Here is a 19113-nt window from a genome sequence, read left to right as displayed (position 1 = left end):
TTACTTCTTATTTCATAAGCACTTGGTTCTTAGTTTATGTGCTTGATTAAATCCTTTGCTTTATTTTTCCCGTAGCAGCCAATATACTTTGAAACCTTTTCTAATAACTCACTCCATGGGTGTAAGTTCATCCTTGTGAGGTGGTAGACTGAGTTTATTGACAATCTTTCATGTTGTTGCCATGGCTCGCAAAATCTTATTTGGACATTTATCTCTGTGACAGAACTCCCCTGCATTTGGCCAGGCTGCTGCTGTCTCATGCCTGAATTCAATTTGATTCCACATGGTGGTAATGTAGTTCTTATACAGCAAGGCATAGCTGTAACACAGTCAGTATCGTCTTTCAGGATGCCTGCGCTGACTTAACATAGTAGCTGTGACTGTGACATACTCCAGATAAATAGTCCCAGAGATTTCCTGCTTATAATGACTTTCAATTATGATGGCTCCTCAACACAGTGACCCCTATGTTTATAGCTACAGTCTTGCCTAATTGCAGTGGCTGCCAGTCTTTCTTTTAGACCTCTCAGGTTCAGGGTATCACAGTCATAAAGTTTCTTACCTCGGTTCCTCCTGCCCCCATTTCTGTCTTGCACGTGTTTAGTCTGAACCATAGAACCAAGATCTATAAAGGAAACTTAGTGCCTATGTGTTAATGACCTTAAGAAGCACTGGCATTTTCTGCCTGTGGCTTCGTCACATTTACGTTTAACTCATCTTATTCAATGTCTGATTCTAAATCCTTCCACCCATAGATAGTCAGATTTAACACTATGTGGAAAGTATACTTTCTAGAACACTGGCTTTTAATATGATTATGTCACATTGATTCTACAACATGGGAGAGCCCTGGGATTTTTAACCTCCTCTCCTATTTGCTTAAAGCATATACTTTCTTTTCATATTTAATTTGATTAAATATTTCTGGATGTCAAGTAGTTTCTCTTGAAAGCCAGTCAACAATTTTTGACAGATGCTTATTTTAAGGTCTGACCATGGTTCTTTATAAGCATATATCATTTTTTTGTTAATCTTCTTCAGCTTTGAAATGTGATGATCTATGTTTAAAACTTCGGTGATTTCTAATGCCTTTAATCGCATTTCCTGGCACCTGTCAGGTAACCCTTAGCTTCTGCTATCGCAACAGAAACATTTAATCTTAGTGCATTTTCATGGTACAACCCTTTTAAAGCCTTTTGAAAGAGAGTCTGAACTCTGAGTGTCTGTCCTGTGCAACCACAGGATGTGCAAGGCAAGGCAAGTTGCAGGTGACAACCCAGGAGCAAAGCTCTTTCTTTACTTGGATACATTTATGCACAGGCAGTGCCAGATACATCATGATTTGATCTTCAAAGATTTGGAGGCATGAAGCATTAAAGGTATGGTTTTAGGGTCAAGGAAGTATGGTGTTGTTGAATGTCTAAATGTGCTGACAAAGGAGTAATCATAAGAAGTGATGAGGCTATCACAATGGGTCACTTCTTTCTAGGTTATTCTTCCCTGGAATGGCATCAGTCTTAGGCTAGCCCTAGAATTAACTTCTCTAAGGTTCAAATCCAGAGGGAAGGAGAGAAAGTGTTTCTTTCCTGAGGTTTCCCACAAATCCCAGGGACAAACTTGGGCCATATGTGTCCTGACTCAGATGCTTGGTAGCAGTTAGGAACAAAATGAGGTTCCACCCTAAACATAGATTAGAGTGGGGCCTGCGATGGAGAAATAGCTTTTGTGGAAGCTTGTGAGACACAGTTCATAAAAAGCAGATAGAGGTTGCGAACTAAAAAAAATAAAATAAATGTCTCAGACATGACTAGGTTCGAAGATAAAGAAACCATGCTTTTTTTTTTTTTTTTTTTTTTTTGGAGAGGGGGTTGTTACCTCATAGCTGTAAAATTTGAAGGTGTCTGTTTTGTTACAAAATAATCAAATTAGAAAGGGTGTTTGAAAGTCTTCAGTTTTCTGTCATTATTCTGTTTATTTCCACTATAACCTTTCTTTAGGGTCAAGAAGAAAAAAAGAAAGAAAGAAAAGAAAGAAATGCATACAATAAAACAGAACACATAATTGTTTGTTTCCTTAATTGACTCAAGGGCAGCTGAATGTTTTAATTTATTATGACAACCTGCAAATCTGTCGTCCATCGCTCTGCTGGACTGATTGGAAGGTAAGTAGAACTTAAAACATCTGATTTGTTGCCATGCCAGGCAGAAGCCAAAGGATATTGCTTTCCTATAAATCCTGCACCTAGAAGACTGTTCCTTTACTTTTATTTATTTATTTTTTATTAGATCTCAATTACTCTTCCTTACCGACCCGTGCAGTGACAGAAAGTTATGTAAAGTAGGTTTGTAGTGTAACAATCTAGCCTTAACATGGACTTGTGACACCTTTCCTCTGAGGTCTTAGCGCACATAAAAATAGAGTAATTGAATAAGTACAAGGATCCAAGCAGCTGCTGGCTATCTTTACCAGCAGCTCCCTTGGCCTTTGCCCAGCACCCCATTCCTACACTCCAGCACAAACAGGCAGAACTGAACTGCTTCCTGCTGGAGCACATTATCCTAAGGAGGCTGGAATGCTATCCGGGAGTCAGTTTTTCTCTGGCCTTTGCAACAATAAACGGAAGGTGTAGTCTGCTTAACAGGTACTTACGCCCTGTTGTTAAAGGTGCCCATCAGCCCACAGGGCAGCGTCTGTGATGTGTGGAGAGAACTTGTTCTAGATCTATGCTTTTTGGGGAGCAGTGTCATCATCTAGGGATATTTCTTTACCATGTCTCTGCTTATAGATGTATAACCTAGCCGCCTCTGAGTACATCTACTTCTGGCACATGTGTGCAAATGACCTAAAGATACCAGCATCCTTCTTCCCGTCCTGCTAGGGGGAATAAATAGTCTTGGCAGCCACTGGAGGCTGCTGACACCTGCTCAGGACAAATCCCAGGCCAAAATGCTTTCTGTCTTCCTTGCATGTTCTGCACGAAGAACTCAACTTTGTTTATCCTTCATCCAACTGGGAGATCATATTTCATGGCCAGCTGGTTCTCTCTGAGGCAGAATTTGGCCCCTTAAATATAGCACTTGTCTAAAGAAATGTTTAAGTTTGTTTACTAAAGGACATAAAAAAATCACTTTTTCATGGTAGTTTTGCTCAGTTTTCATTAGTGTAATTGGAGCTAGTCACATGTTTGTGAATAAATCTTGTTTTGTTTTCCCCACTCTGAATAGTATACAGTGACCAGGTATTTTGTTTCCATAGCTGAAATTCCTTTTGCATTATTCAGAGAGCTTTCTTCTTGAGACTGTGAGCATTATTTTAGCATGTCTAAGGTCTTTAGTTAACATAGAGTTCTCAACTAATTTGGGAGAGCATTTTCCCTGTGGGCTTATTTCCTTCTGCTGTTCTGTAGAACTTCTCATACTCGTCTCCTTCTCTCTATAGCTTCGTGTGCCTAGAATTCAAAATTGAAGTCCCAGCTCAAAAAAAGAAATCTTGAGAAGAATCTCCCAAGACCCTGCTGTAATCAGCCTGCTATCTATTGCAAACACCTTCTGCGTAGAGCACTTCCTGTTTTGCCTGTTGTTTGAATGAGAAAGATGCAGATAGCTTTGACTGATCTAATTACTCTCGCTGAATTAAGAAATGCATTGTAACATTGCCCCTTTTCAAAAACAAAAAAAGAATCTTCCATTATGGGTTGTTTTGACATTTCCGCTGCTCATTTTCACGGAGCCCTAACCTGTCACCACGAGCTCCAGGCTCATGATTGCAATGGACTCAGATGTGACAAAGCTTCAGACTGTTTCATTAGGGCCAGTTTGCCTGGTTTCACATAAAAAGGGAGCTGGGAAATGCCGGTCCCTGCAGATCAGAAGGCAGCCACCATGAACCAAGCTAAATGAGACACCTCTGATTTCTCGGGCATGACTGAGATGGATGGGGCTCACAGCTGTGCCTAGCACATGCATGGCAGAGATTCTAAAATGTGGCGTTCTGGAGTGAGGCTGTCTGAGATCGTGACCCACACGTCCCCAGGAAGAGATTTTCTTAACATTTCTAAGCCTCAGTTTCCTCCTGTGTAGAGCAGGGATGCTAACAGAATCTACTTCACAGGGTTGAAGTGTGGGTGGATGTTAGCTGCTGAGATCCACTGTTGGCCGCGGCCACCAAAGTCCTTGACTCCAGACGACTAAAGCTCTTGGCATCTGGAAAGCTCACGTTGGCACTCAATCACGTATTATTTCCTTCATCACTGTTTACTGAGGCAATCTTAATGCCCCTCAATTGCTGAATGTGGCTTAGATAGTGTTTAAGGGAATGGTCAGTGTTAGCACAGTTCACAACTAAAATCGATTTCCAACCAATATTTACTCAAGTTCCAGGTCAATATTTAAAAAGCTCAAGGAATTAGGTGTTTTATAATTTGGGGTGGTAGGGTGGTGGGTTGTCTCTTTTCGTAGCCCTGGCTGAACCGGAACTCACTATATAGGCCAGGCTGGCCTCAACACACCAAGATATCCTGTCTTTGCCTCCCAAGGGCTGGGATTTAAGGCCTGCGACACCACTCCTGCCGAGGTATTCTGTAAATGCAGAAAAATATTCCACTTATGGAACCCCTGTTTGGTTCTTTATTGGATGCTTCGTTTCATCCTGAAACTTTTCATCTTCATAATTGCAGTGACGACAAGAGACTCTGAGAAGAGGGTGGTTCTAATGGGTGGCTTTAGATTGCTCTGTCTTTGTTCCTAAAATACATGGCAAGTTCTGATTCCCGTGGCCCTTCCCGGGTCTTTCCCATGAGGCTGTGTCTGCCAGCTCTCCTCTACTCACACTGCCTCCAACTCCAAAGCCGGCTACCTAAGGCTTTGCACGTTTCCCCACAATTCAAATGCCCTATTTGCTCAACACAAAGATCTCCCTCATCACCTTCTGTTTTTGCTTTTAAGCAACAGTTGAAAATTAGAGGAGATTTCTTGGGAACTTTCTTTTCATTCTTATCTGGAAATTTGTAAGACTGGGTTTAGGAGCATGTGAGATGCTTTCTCTCTCTCTTTTCTTTCTCTTTTTTCTCTCTCTTTTCTTTCTCTCTTTCTCTCTTTTTCTTTCTCTTTCTTTCTTTCTCTTTCTTTCCCTTTCTTTCTTTCTTTCTTCCTTCCTTCCTTCCTTCCTTCCTTCCTTCCTTCCTTCCTTCCTTCCTTCTCCAAACACTCACATATATTGTTCCTTTCTCTCTTTCAAATTCATGGCCTCCCTTTCTCATTAATTGTTGTTGCATCTCTTTCTCTCTCACACACACACACAGATTTCTTTTCAATTATTTGTTTGTTTGTGTGTGTGTGTGCGCGCGTAGAGAGAGAGAGAGAGAAAGAGAGAGAGAGAGAGAGAGAGAGAGAGAGAGAGAGGGAGGGGGCCATTAAAGGTTAGGCTCACAATCAATGCTTTACTTTCTGGAACCACATTTAATGGTAGTAATTTTGTTGCATGTTGCAGAGTGTTTTTAGTTGGAACTAGTTCTTTCGGTCTTGCCTGTTTGGTTTTTAATCACAACTAAAAGGCAACAACAGCTGCTAGAGTTAGGCTGTCAGACATTTGAAGTCATTTTCTTCTTTGCGTGAAGTGGTTCCATTGAAAAGATGAAGCTGTATATGTTGAGGTTGCCACCAGCTGGTGAAAATAGAGCATTTCCATTTTAATGAGCAATTGGGGTTAGGGGGTGAGGGCTCAGAGTGTGAATTTGCATGTTGAAATTCTTTCCAAGACTGGTTTCAAACTCCCCTGGAACAATAAAGAATTTCACAGTTAAGAGCCCGGCTGGAAAAAGAAAACAGTCACTATTAGGAAACCATTTAAAGGGTTGTGTTTACATCTCCTGGAACGTCTGCAAACCTAGAAAGCGAAAAGTGGGCACAGAATTAAAAGGGCCACAGTGTTACAGCAGCGGTTGCTACTGAGTTCTAAGATGAAAGCAGGTTTATTGCTTCCTTCTACCTTTGTTACTTGTGTATGCCTGCAAAGGAAAGCTTGCATCACCTTAAGAGGAACCAGAGCGGAATGTGTGCGTATAAATCAAAACGTAAGCCTTTAATAATGATGTTTTATGACGTGTAAGGAAAAAAAAATACACCACCTTAAATCATAGCCACATTAAAAGAGACAGAGAGCAAAGGGAGAAAGCTTCGGGGGTGAGCTGCGCTTTTCGTCACTCCGCTGGCACAAATCAAAATTCAAGTGCACACATGAGAATCGATGGTGTGATAGAGACACCGTGTCAGCCCGCGTGCAAGGATGCCCGCTTACCTCACGCCACATCCCAAACACTTTCCAGATGGGATGAGTTACAAATCAGCTGAATAGAGGTACACACATGAATGTTTAAGCAAAGCAAAAACGCCAGGGCAAATATAAAGGAAAACTTCCCATGTGAACATCATCGGTGAAACAAATGACAAATACCCTTTGCAGGCCCAACTGAGAAGACAAAGAAGACGTCTCTGAAAAAGGCCTGCCAGCATTTGAAAAACATATCTTACCTCATAGCCAAATGAGCATGTGTGACTTTTTGTGCGTGTGTGCGCGCGCACACACACACACACACACACACACACACACACACAAATTACCTATAACCTTAACCAAGGCCTAAAATATTTCCTTACACTAAGATTGTGAAAGAGTACTTCAAATACAGAATGATGTTCAGATTTCAATTTTCATGGACGACATGCACATCAAAGTTTAACTAAGATGGGGTGTATATACCGATGTGGTTGCGTTCACTCACCTCCTTAGAAAAGTATTACTCAGAGGTTTAAGCAGTAATTTTTTTTATTACTGGTTACTGGTGAGAATCGCTTCTTATCACGCATGTATTTTATAGAAAACTTTGCAGTTAACCTTGAAATGCATAAGCTACTTATTAAAATTTCTGTGTAATCAAGTAAAAACACATAGTTTGATTGTTATTTTGATAACTTTAAGGCATGTGCATATGTCCATGTATTTACATTTTAAGATCCCATGTGTATATTTTTTGTATGGTTACTTCTGTGGTTATATTTTTTATGGTTATTGTTTATGGCCATAGGTTATCGGTGGCTAAAGGTTATTTTTTTTGTCATTCATTTTGTAATTGTTTTGTTACTGATAAACAAAAAATATGAGAGGTATATAAATAATCATCTTTTGGGTGATATTTAATGACATGAAAGTTTTCCATGATGTTAGTAAAAAACATATAAGAATATGCCACTATATACATTGTTTGCCTAGAGTTGATAGAAATAGAAGTCTGTGTCTACCTAATGTATATATAGAAATACAGGCTTAAAGATTGGAAGGGCATGTTGAAAGATTTAATGGTGATTTCTGTAGGATAAGCATAGAGAAGTACTCTTTGCTCATTTCTAAGTTTTTACTTTGAAACAAGAACAGTCATAGATATATCAAGATTGTGTTCTAAATACCTGCAGTCTAGGTATTTACCTCAGTTATACCTCAGTTAGGCTGTTAAAACCTAGTGCTACCTATAGCAGAGAAAGAACTTTCATCTACTTTCTCTACCAAGGAAAACGTTAGAAAGTGTCGTTTACTTTCTACGCGTTGATGATCACTTCATCTCTCTTGTAGAATACGCCAGACCTTTGAGCATCTTTCTTAGCGGCGCGTAGCACAGTAACCAATAGACACTGTAGATCCGTTGACACCTAATTGAGCCTGTCCGTTCAGCAGCGGTGGGAGGTGATAGAGTGACATGCTCATCAGTGTGTGTGAAGATATGTAAGTCTCCAGCAAGAAATGAATACTGTGTTCAAGGAGCCAGTACATTGCGTAACGTCCAATGATTCTTTCCCCTTTTTTTTTTAATCCCCATCACAAGATGGCAACTTCTTGTGGAGGAAAAGCTTGAGAAAATAAACAAGGAAACAACCTTCTATGTGAGTTTCTTGTTAGCACACCCCATGCTTTAGCAATAATTTTATTGATTATGTGAACTGTTAAATAGTCCATCTGCGACCCAAATGTAACTGTGAAGTTAATAGAAACACATATGAATTTCTCCCAAGCAGCTCTAGCGCTGAAATGAAATAATGCCTTGGGCTTGAGGGAGTCAGTGTTTTCTGATAAAAGCTTTCAAATATCCGGCATGTTAAAAGTGTTGCCAGGGACGTGAAAGATGATAGTAGACAAAGAATGACACGGCCTCAATCATTTTTTAATAAAGGGGAACCTAGGGCTTTCTGAGCAGCTGTACCCTACTTGGCTTGGCTAGTGGACAACGCTAATATGCATTCGGAGATCCAGAGATGGTGGCTGCCCAGGGAAGACGCCTCCACAGATGGGCCCCCCCGTGACAGCTGGCTGCACGGCCTGTGCCGCCTTCCCAGGTCTCTAACCAAAGCAGCTAATTTTTAAATACTAATGCACAGCACGGAGCCCAAGAACACATGGGGATATTCGCCCCTGAGGCACAGTCAGGAGTTGATTATGATAAAAATTGCTTAATTATTTATTAGTAGTTGCTTTATAAATTACTCTGGTTTGGCTGGAGGGCGTGCACGCTGAGGTGAGGAGGAGCTTGGGAGGGGTAATAGGCAGGGGATTTGTTGGTGCTGAAGCTTGGCTTTGTTTGTTTGTTTTTCTTTTTTTTTTTTTTTTCTTTTTTATCACATGGAATTCTTTGAGATTACCCTTCATATGCCCCGGAAACAAATATTGTAAAGAGGGCTTGAAAGATCACATTTGTGTTTTTTTTCTGGATGGGAAATAGAAGATGGATTTGAAGGGAGTGAGGAGGAAAAGTGTCCTTATGGACATCAAAGCCTGAAAGGAAAACTGAACAAGAGCTGGGAGCTTGGGAGTGGGAGGGAGAGGAGAGAAGCCATAAAGTATTCACAACAAAGCAGGTAGGGAAATAAACAGGAGGATTTGGGATTTTATGGGATATGAGGGCCAGAAGGAAAGGAAAGTGTTGCATTCCCTGCTTCATAAAAATCACATAGTGCAGCGACCCCTTCACTGATGATGAAATCACAGGTGCTGATGCCAATTAGAGGGGGGAGGACCTAAGTGGCACATTGGCCTACTTTCAGGATGGATACACATTGTCCCCCAGAAATTTCGTAACAGCAGATTGCATAGACAAACACATAATCAACAATGACAATAAAGTGACAGGCAGAGCCCTCCAACGTCATCACAAAAGGCCGGGAAAACAGAAGGACTTTTTAGGGGAGCGGATACCAGGGACAGGGACAAAGGCAGAAACAATTAGGTTTTATTAATTGTATTTGTCCTGTTGCAATGGGAGAGATTTTCCTTGCCCCACTAATGAGCTCTGGTATAATAACCTTCTCCTTTCACCTCACTTATTCATTCATTCATTAGAATAAGGTTTATTTTTTTCCCTTTACCAAGTAAATATGCAATAAGATCAAGTAAATTTTGATGATTGCCAACAGATGGTGGGGGCTCAACTTCAGGACCATCTGATCTTTTGCTTTTTGGTTCTTTCCGGCTGTTCTTTCTACTTAATTACCTACCCCTCACTTCCTAATCCCTTCCATGTAATTCTATCCCAAGATTGGGTCTAGCGGTCTCTATTAATTTTCCACAACTGCCACTGCTTTCTGATAAGATATTCTCTCTTTGTAGCTGTGTTGCTAATGGCTGCAAACAGCCTTATTTCTGCAGAACCTTTCAGTCTTCCTTGAACCATGTCTTTGCTCAATTTATTAATTCAGTTTAATGCCGATAATTTAAAAATCACTCTTACAATTTAAATCTTCACCGCACGTCCAACACAATGGCTCAGCCACTGGTAATTTTGCATAATCAAAGAAGAATTTTAACTGACCTCATTTAAATCCTTTTCATATGAGGCATTTCTTTTTCCCAATCACGGAAATGGTCCTACTGGAGTGACATGTGTGTTACAGTGAGAAGTGTCCATTTATGTGAGTGCATCTTTTATGAATGGGAGAGAAATTTCTGTGGTGAGGTGTGTCCTAATGGCATCTCGCTGAGACACCTAAAGGACAGGAATTCATGGAAGCCCAGACAGTACCCCCTGAAGCATTTTTCCACAGACTCCACAGGTCTATTTACATAATCCACATCTAGATAGAATCTTTTTAGCCTTTAACAGGACAACTTACTATCCATTTCCATGTATGGAGATTTTACTGTGTCCTGTTTGGCTCGCTTTAAAGTTCTGTCTTGCTAAGGTAGAAAAATATCCTGTAGACTGAAATATCCTACATCACAAATGTGGTGAGCAGTAAAATTGTAACTTCATTATCTTTCTTCTGATTCAGAATTGGTCCGCTAAAAACTATGTATTAAGCATTTATAATAAATAAGGCTTTAACGGTAAAGATACCGAGGTTTTGTGAATGCCATTTAAAAATAATCATTTTTCTTTATAATGAAAGTAATATATATTCATTTAATGCTTTTGAAGGCTACAGAAAGATAAAAGAACCCATTGTCTGGCAGTATCTATTGTGTCATTAGTGATGATGGATATAAATGTTTTTGTACATATGCTTTCTGGGTTTCTATGCATATCTGCATCAAACATAATGTTTTGAACTTACATTGCAAATAATGAGTTATAAGATAATTGCTACATACTGTTCACAAATATGCTGTGTACAAGAGACGATCTAAATTAGTTTTTAAAATTCTACTTTTATCTTAAAATTCTCCTTTCATTTTGCTACTGAATGCGTGCTCTAGAATAAGTGTAGATGGGCTTAAAATTTTGGTATATTCTAAATTTCTTTTCTGTGTCTGTTATAATATTGCTCCAGTGATATTATTATTATTATGATATATATTCCATGGAATATATATATATTTTATTTTTTTGCAGTATGGCCTAATTCTAAGCCACATACTTTCTGATGCTCATTCACAGAAGCAGCTATACAATTCAAAAAAGAGACTCAGGCGGAACTCATGGCATTTGGGATCAAGTCTGAGATTTTCAAGTGTTCTGTTGACTGGCTGGATAAGGTATTTTTCTTTTCCTTACCACGTGCTGCTTTGAAAGTGTAACGTGTGCACTAGAAGCAATTCCATTGTGCTCTACTTGTTTATTTTAGGACATGGTTATTAATTTTTCCACATCATTAACTATACTTTGAGGACATTCGGAATAGCTGTCTCGCCATCCATCATTTGGCTGCCCCGTGTCTACTTTAACCAGGCCACTATTATTAGGCATCTGGCTAATTTCCAAAAGGTTGGTATAAATAAAGCCATGACAACTGGCCTGAGACATGGTGTTAGGGTCAGGTCTTGTTTTTGCACATGCGCTTGAGGCTGTTGCACAGTCATTCACTAAGACACACTTACCTCTCTATCGCCGGAGAACGCTTAGGAGTGGCAAGTGGTGAACTTATGGCAACTAGTTAGGGTTTGTCTTTGACAGAATCAGAGGCAAGAAAATATAATATATATATATATATATGTAAATTACACACATATACACATATTTGGCTTTCTTTCTGTTTTTTATTTTTAGATCCTTTACCATCACATCTGTTCAGATGGTTACATGGGTACTTGGTCACAGCTCAGAGTGTAGTTGGTGGTGGTGGTGGGGGGGCATTGAAATCTAGGCTGTTCAGGCTGTTTCTCTTGGCTTTGTGCTGCAAACAGCCACAGCATTGCCCACAGCTAGATGCCTGTGATGTGGGCTGTCTGCGTGGACATGCACAGTTTGCCTGCACAAGATGTCCTGGACAGCTGTGCTGGCCCTCAGTGGGGAGCTATTCTGATCTGAGCCCTGGAGGGAGGGCCAGCCTCACCCTGGCTCATGAGAAGCTCCGCTTACGGGCCCAGTGAGCAAAACGCTTTAGAAAAATCAAAGTTTTACCTTGCACCTACGTAGGTAGGCATGAAATAAAACTTGTTAGAAGCATAAACACGTTTAAGCCTTTTACTCTGGACTGATAATTTCCTTTCCAAAAAAAAATTGAACCAATTTATGCTTACAAAAATTATATACAAAGCACCTTTTTGCCTCAATTCTTCCAGCACTATTTTCTTTAGAAAGAAGTACAGCCATATGAATTCTGGTCTCTCCGTTCTCTGTCTTTTCTCCCTCCCTTTCTGCTTTTCCTTCTTTCCCCTTTCCTTTCTCTGTCCTTTCCTTGTATTCTTCTCTTTTATTCTTTCTGTTTTCTGTTTTTTTCTTTTTTGCGAGGCTCCCCTTGAACTGCCTCAGTGTACAAAGTGCTGGAATTACACATGTCCCTCAAGACCCGACTTCTTCTTTGTACTTCACTACATGGGTAGCTAATTTCCTCTTTCTTATTTTTGCATTCCATTTCCTTGCGTCGTTCCATGCTCTTTGTACCCGCCTCACTGCAAAATTCCTCATAAAAATTGCCATCTAAGACTTGTTCGTGCTTTAAGACTTAGTGAGGAGATAGGCCGTTCAGGTAGAACAAATACAGATGTGTACTTGAGGAGAAAACTGAGAGGAGAAAGGTGTGAGAAGGGCAGACCTTCACATATGAATTCGGTGGTTTCCGTTCTATCTGGAACGCTGTGACTTTTGTAATGTAGCTGGTAACAGCGTGGCTAACCTAAGGCGTTCAAAGCCTCCCGTCCTTAACGATGGCCTTGGTGAGGCGTCTGCTGTCCAGGTAGCCGGGCTTAGTAACCAATGGGCTTTCGTGAACGGATGCCTACTGTAAAGACACCAGTCTAGGAACTGTCTTCGGGGCTATGTGAGCGAACACTGAATCCTTTAATTAGGAATTAGAAGAGGATAAAATTATCAACTAGCAGCACGTTTTTAAGGAACAAATACAGAGGAGGCAGATGAACTAGATTATTAAGATGGAGCTTGTAGAAGAAAGGGCTGAAAGTCACAAGTCCCTGCTGAGGAGATTCCTAAAGCCACATGACAGGCCAGAAGCAGCGAGCTGGCCCCAGCAGGCCTACGCATGCGCCCGTCACCTGAACTCCCTCAAGTGGGTCTCCGCTCTCTACCATTCAATAAGCTTGAAGAAACAGAGATATTCTTAGGCAAAAGCTGGATACGGATTTGATTATCAGTTAATACAACTCTATGAACATATATCACTGTGCAGTCATTTTTGTAGATAGTTCTCTCACTTAACAATAAATCGACATGAAATCACAGCTCGAGCACTAACGTCTGTAGGTAGTCGTTAGGCAGCAAAGAGAAATCAAGTGATCTCTAGAAGCAGATAGATGGTTGAGTCCCACTTTTCTCCATAGCAGGGTTGTTGGTGGCTGCAGATTGTTAGATCAATCCTGACCGGCGAGTTGCTAAGCAACTTGAAAGACAGGAATACAGAACGGAAGGAGCTTCATTTTGAGATGAGCTCTTTAAAATGTTTTTTTGTTGTTGTTGTTGTTGTTTGTTTGTTTCTTTCTTTCTTTCTTTAAGCCGTGAAAGGCCTGTCATTTTCTGGACTTCTATCACTAAGATATTAGCCTGTCACAGTTTAATAAATGCTGGCACAGATATGTGACTCCTAGGGTCACAGAAATGAAGGACAAGGAGTGTGAGCTTTCTGCTTGCTTTAGGCTTTTTTTGCCCCTATGTCCCGTGGGGACAGCATTGAGCAACGCAAGTGGACGTGTCTCCATTGAGTAACACCTCAGTCTGGAATCTGAGTCTTTTACGACGTGCTCTGAGCAGACCCGTCTGACGTGTCCCGAAGGGAGACATTATCTCTGATAAACTGGACAGTCCCCTGCTCTCTGCTCTGGCGACAAACACTTATCTCTGCCCTCCAAGGCTGTTTGCTATCATTCTATAAACATCCTTGAGCAGATAGCGCGACAGATGTCGTCAGTGCCTCCCTGCCTGCAGAAAATGAAGAAATGACAAACATCCTGGGAGAACTCTCTCCCAAAAAACTGTTCCTTCTCTGGGTGTTTTTTTTTTGTCTTTGCAACTATTTCAAAGGTCGGTTCTCCTTTCTGCCTGCTTGGCTACTCTATTTCCTTGTCGTCCATATTCTAGGTAGCTTAGTACTACTCTTTTATACAGCACCGAGAATCTCCTTCTCATCTAAGCACAAAGGAAGGTTAGTGGGAGGATTCCAAATTATTCTATAGTTTAAGAAGCAACCCACCCCCCAAAAAGAAGAAGAAGAAGAAGAAGAAGAAGAAGAAGAAGAAGAAGAAGAAGAAGAAGAAGAAGAAAAAGATAAAAAAAAAAAAAAAAAGAAGCAACCCCATGCTGAGCTCTGCTCAGAGACCATTGGAATGGGGCTTCTATTTGCTATGCTTTTGGCTCCACTATTCTTTGCCATTCTTCTCTCCCAGCCTTAGATTCTCACAAGAGAGAGAATTTGAATTTTTCAGTTTGGCTAAACTTTCCACCTTGATTTACACTTAGGCCTGGAAGGGATCAATGCACAGCCCTAGTAAATTTTGCCTGTTTTCATCAGAGGGCTGGTCATGGGAGCTAGGCTGCCTTCCCAATTGCTTTCTATTACACGTAGATTCACTTTGATTCATATTTTGTTGCTCGTACAAGAAATGAGATTAGTGTTTTGAGCTTTGTTTCGTTTCATTTTAAAAAATCAATTATGCCCCGATTTGCTTTGTTTGTTATTTTCTTGGCTTTCTTTTGCCATTTCCTAATTCTTGGAGTCATCTTTGAGTGGATTTTAGCCATTTCAGGGTTTTGGTTGAATAAAGTTGCTCCCTGAAGATAGGAGGGAGAAAGAAGTTGTGGTTTTCCCTGAAGGTATTTTTACTGAGTGGTGGGTTACAGGAAGATGAAGATAAGGATGATTTTGTTAATTCCAAGCAGCGCTTAGCTAGCCACATATCTTCAAGACTATTACTTGAATAATAAAAATGTTACCCCTAAATATTTGATGTGAATTAACCCATGTTTGGATATAAATTTCAATATTTCTGTAGAATGCCAGGAGAGCCGTTTCTAGAGCTGTGAGCTTTTCACAGCTTGGCCATTCCCAAGATGACTTAATGAATCCTGGATTGAGGACTAATGTTACCTTATCGTTCACACGCATGAACATACAGGGGACTTCCCAAAGAAGGACCCTGAAAGTAAATTAGCAGACAGACAATGCAATAAGCTAAAATTTAGGCACTTAGTCATGCACTCATGCTAATTTTCGTACTCCTTTGTAATTAACATTCCTCCTGACTGGATTAATTGGGTTTGCAATAAGTAATCACATTTGTAATACTGCAACTGTTCCAAAATTAATTGCTCACATATTCAATGAGCTGTTACATGTTCTCTTTTAAAGCTGCTTAGAGAGTCCACAGTTTGAGAGCTACAGTCCTAAACATTTTGGGGAGAGTGATGCAGGCAGCAGGATGGCAATGTGTCAGTGGGGGGGTTCCCAGACCTTGAGAGTACCTGAGAATTACCTTGCCACTCTAATTAACAATGCAAGTACCCCAGACTCGATCCAAAAATTCAGGACTGGACAGTATTTGGTAGGGTCTGGAAAAGCCTTGCAAAATACTGCACACCCTGGGGAAAAGGCTCATATGCAATGCCCGGCTGAGCCAGTGAGTTGAAGGAGGATTTCAGAACTCTGTGGCTTTAGACTAATTTTTGTTAAGATAGTTTGCAAATTATACTTGACAAGGGGACTTTTGAAAACAATATTTTGTAGCAATTAGATCATAATATGTGTAATATAGAGGGACTAAAGCATTTGCATTTTCTTCTAACCTGAAAAAGTGACTAGGGATTTTTTTAACCACCTCCAAATCGATTTATTTTACTGAATTAAGTCTCAAGTTACAAATTCCTCACAAAGGTGAGAATGAAGAAAGGTCTGGTAACCTTACAAATCTTTTAAAATATACTGTCTGATTTGTGCATCGGTGAGAAAACACACCTTTTGGGCATCAATTTGCCTTTCTCTCTTAAAAGCTTCAAAGGATTTAGTGGAGTTAGCACCATTTGTGATAGATAGCCCTCTCCTGCTTGCGGCAAGAAAATCGAGGTTCCTCCTTATAATTTATAGTGTTCAAGTGATTGTTATTGTGATAGCTTAGCTGGAGGAAAATCTAAGGAAATGTATGGACCTTAAAATTTTAATAGTTGAGCAGTAACTGAGAGTAAATATTCATTGTGAGCAATCCAGAGAAACTTGTAAAATGAAAAAAGTTCTAGAAATTATCTGAGGCAGTTCTTTTTTTTTTTTCTTTTCATTCATTCATTTTTTTGTTTTTTAGAGATTCATTTGATTAGGAACAAATCTTATGTGATGAGAAAAATAGTAAATGGAAATTTTAATTTAGTTACATTGATAACAGTTTAGAAATTATTCCGGACCCCTGTATTACAAGGAAAAGTAGATCTATAATCAGTGATCGAAAAGAGCATGATGGAAACAATTATAATCAAATCATTTATGTTTCTTTGAAGTGGATACAGTTATAACATCAAAGACCAGCAATAATAGGTGATTTAATGATGTTTAAAGCCCTTGAGTAAATTCATATAAGCCAAGAGAGCTCCCCCCGAGAACAGAAATTTAATAATTATGATCATTTCTTGTGCTGATAACACTTGAGTTAGTATTTCCACTGCCAGAGTTTTAGAAAAATCAAATTGTAGAACTTAAGTGTCAGTCATGCGGCAGACATGTGTGAGCTGTTACGTGTACTGTGCAGAGGTGGCCGGCCGAAAGCGCAAAGGTTATGCCGGACTTCACGGACCTCATTTTCAAAACTGCAGGTAGCAGCAGTCAGTTTACAGAGAGTTCTTTTTTTTTTTTCCCTGTCTGCAATTTTCCTTTTTTTTTGGGGGGGGGGAGGGTGGGGAGGGGTTGGCTTTAAACTGTGAAGATGGTATGGCTAGTGCTTATTTATATGCTAAATATTTGAAACTGTTAATTAAATAAAGCCAGGCATGTTTTTCTTAGTTGGCGGAAGAGAACTCAACAAACCTGAGAGGGTTTGGGAATTAGCAGGTCTCTCTATATACTAGGAGAAGTTGATGTGCGATTGCAAATCAGTTATGTTATCATTTTATCTCACTATGACCAGAGAGGATGGTACCTAATGGAAGGTGATTGCTGGTTTTCACGATGGCGTTAAAGGTCCTTAGGGGACGATTCAGCCCTTGTGGGGCTGATGACACAAGCGGTCCTGAAGTGGAGTACCTAGTCTTTATCAGCCTCACAAGCAGTCCTGTGGTGCTCTGTCTTATCCTCACAACGCAGCCGCCATCACTGGGCACACCGGTGGGCCAGGATTTTACAGATGGTGATCATGAAGAGAATGAAGATGCAGATGGCTCTATGTCTGAAGCCCTTGGTTTTTGTTTTTTCAACATTCTCCTGTCTCTCTTCAAAACAATCTTTGCAGTTTAGTACCCCAACCTCCCCCCCCCCATTCCTTACCCTTTCCCCTTGTTTAAATCCTCAGAGGTTGTTTGCTTACTTCAACTCATCACAACTTGGGGCAAGTCCTGCAGGGTCCTCACTCAGCTCGACACCTAGAAGGCTGTTGTCTGTGGGACTTAAATCTTTGGCTCCAGGACTGCGTATGAGTGCCATGGGAGATTAACGATAGTTAGAGAAGGCAATTAAAAGAGGGGACAGGCAAGAGTTAGAGGGGAACGTGAGAGCATGGACGTACACCAGAAAAGAAGCTGGGCAAAGGAGGCGCCTCTGGGACAGGCAAGGAGGAAGAAAGCTTTTGCTTCCCTTTGAGGAACTGAGTTCCATTCAAATGGCCTGCATTGGGGGTATTCTACTATCCAGCCAGCAGGGGGAGCAGTGGACTTGAAGTGCCGTTCTGTGGGTAAAGTCCGTCAGTAGCGCGGTGGTTTTTTTTTTTTTTTTTTTTTCTTCATGATCTTATCTTGCCTCCCATTAACGGATTCCATTCGAAGGAGATTGCCTCTGTTTTCTTTTCACCTTTTTAATGGTTAATTAAGATGCTGGTCAAGCGCTACCCTCGAAAACAGCCCTCACTTCAATGATAAGACACATTTTGTATTTATACATTTATTTTAATACATGATGATTTCCAGTTTGAAATGTATATCTCTAGATTCCAGCAGGATCGTTGATTCTGGCCAAAATTGCCTTTATAACTTGGACTCAGAATAATAGTTTTTCATAGAAGAAGTCAGTTGAGGAGACCAGGGTATGAGACATTTGAAAGTTCCTGGGAGACAAAATGATTGTCTTTTAAAAACTGGGGTCTTGCTACTTAGCACGGATGTCTTTGGTGCTCTTGTCCCTCCTCCTCCTCTTACTCCTCCTTCTCCTCCTTCTCCGTCGCCCGCCCTCTTGTGTTAGGCACACGCTATCGGCGAGCTTCTTACAAACTTGGGAGTCTCCTTGCAGATTAAATGTTTGTTTAAAGTTAAATAACCATCAAATCCTTGATATATCTAAAGGGGACTTAGTAACGGCTGACCATTGCTTGCTCTATTTGCTCTTCTTTACAGAGGTTCTAGGGATAGGGTCATTTTGATGTGTGTTGGCCAAGCGTGTGTGTGTGTGCTGGATGAAGGTCTCCCACGGGGAAGTAGGACAAAAGAGAGACCTCTGTTTTAGCATGGGCCGTCCTGGTTTACTGTCTCCGATCTTAGGTACAGGAGATAACGTCCCAAGTAAAGAATCAGCGCTAATTAAATTTAAAATTCAAGACCCTCCCTAAGTTGGAAGGCCAGGAGTAAAACATATGACCTGAAAACGCCACCGTTGGTGACCGGAAGACAGGAGGTGTCGCTTGCACTTTAGACGCTGTTCCCTGGGCTCCCCAGGATTCTGTACCATGGGTGGAGTAGACGTGACCACGGAAGAGCGCAGAGGCCAGACTCGGAGCTCTTATCTTCCCCTGACGCAGGAGGCTTTCCCAGGGCCTCCGGGGCTCCGTAAGCCCGCGTTTCTGACCACAAATTGCCTGCTGGTTTTCCCTGACCTGCAGGGCTAAGTCAGGCCTTATGGGCCGTCTAAGGCTCCACCACTGCTGCGGGTCCTAGCGCCCCCTGACGGTACGGAATTGATGCATTCCTGGCCAGCCCAGCCACAGGGCTAGGAAACCTCCTAGGAGAGGAGCTAGCGCCGCATCGTTAGCTCTTGCCTGTTGGTACTGCAATGCCAACAGAGG

Source organism: Meriones unguiculatus, chromosome 21 (assembly GCF_030254825.1).
Source record: "Meriones unguiculatus strain TT.TT164.6M chromosome 21, Bangor_MerUng_6.1, whole genome shotgun sequence".
NCBI lineage: Eukaryota > Metazoa > Chordata > Mammalia > Rodentia > Muridae > Meriones > Meriones unguiculatus.
The sequence above is the reverse complement of the archived record's forward strand: the minus strand, read 5'-3'. Positions refer to the sequence as shown.